The sequence below is a fragment of the Toxorhynchites rutilus genome, chromosome 3, assembly GCF_029784135.1.
Source record: "Toxorhynchites rutilus septentrionalis strain SRP chromosome 3, ASM2978413v1, whole genome shotgun sequence".
NCBI classification, from domain to species: Eukaryota; Metazoa; Arthropoda; class Insecta; order Diptera; family Culicidae; genus Toxorhynchites; species Toxorhynchites rutilus.
This window is the reverse complement of record NC_073746.1, coordinates 104,262,644-104,263,705: the sequence shown is the minus strand read 5'-3', so window position 1 is coordinate 104,263,705 and position 1,062 is coordinate 104,262,644. Positions and strand designations below refer to the sequence as shown.

Below are 1,062 nucleotides of genomic sequence, written 5' to 3'. Positions count from 1 at the left end.
CACAGTAAACCAGTAACAATGTGCGATATGTTGCACACAATAAGAGGAAAGGGTCGTCCACAAAAAAAAGGAAAAGTGTTTTGTTACCAGATCAAAGTATGATTTTGATGGAAATAAGTTTGGAAAAAAATATAAAATCATAACTCAAAAACTTATTGACTTCAATTTGATATAACTATCCAAATGATCCAGTGTTTCAAAAGTTATGAATTTGTCATTTCCGGGAAAAGGGGAAGAAATTAATTTTAAAGAAAAACTATGGATGGGTTATACCTATGATATAACCCCAAGGTTGACGTAGGACTGCCGTTGGCTTAGTAATCATTTGTGTTTTTTCAATTAGCAATAATCGCACCTCGGATGTTCCTCATTGGGTACGATATCGCCGCTGCGCAGAGCTATCTTTCGTATGTATTGAATAAATTATTGATTAAACTAATGAATGAATGAATGAAATTCAATTGCAAACAAATTCCAATTCAGGTCAAATCATGCATGATGGTAGTGGTTATCGCAGCAAATAGTTATCAACATTTTTGCCTAATCATCAAACGGTATGCTCAAAAGTTCAGTGAGCCAGTGACATGAAGTGATATGCAGTCTTGAATAACCGAGCCAAAGCGATGCATTTGTACCCGCTTTTGTAGACCGTGTTAGCAAAACCATTTACGAAGTGTAAAAATGCATGGGAGTATAAAAGTACTGTCGAGATCTGCAATGCCGATTTTCCCAACTTATTGGTTTCGGATTCTGTGTTGGGAAAACACATTCCGGTTTGCAAACAAAGTATAGTAGAGTACAGAAGTACTCGCAGCTTGCATGTCATTTGCAATGCCAATTCCGTGTTAGGGATACATTCCGATTTGAAGAAACGCAAACGAGTCCAAAATTACCCGTTGATTGCATCTCATTTGCAATGTCAGTTTCCCTAGGCTCCATGGTTTTGAAATCTGCGCTAGGGAAATATTCCGATTTGCAGAAATGCAAGCGAGTATAAAAGTATCCGCTGCTTGTATCATTTTGCAAGACCGATGCCAGTTTACCCAGCCTCCATGGTTTTAA

The 1,062-nt window shown here is 37.6% G+C and overlaps 1 pseudogene; it reads right to left on the bottom strand.

Moving 5' to 3' along the window:
• Positions 1–217: 217 nt before the first annotated feature.
• On the bottom strand, positions 218–400 carry LOC129780842 (U4 spliceosomal RNA; annotated as a pseudogene).
• Positions 401–1,062: the final 662 nt, after the last annotated feature.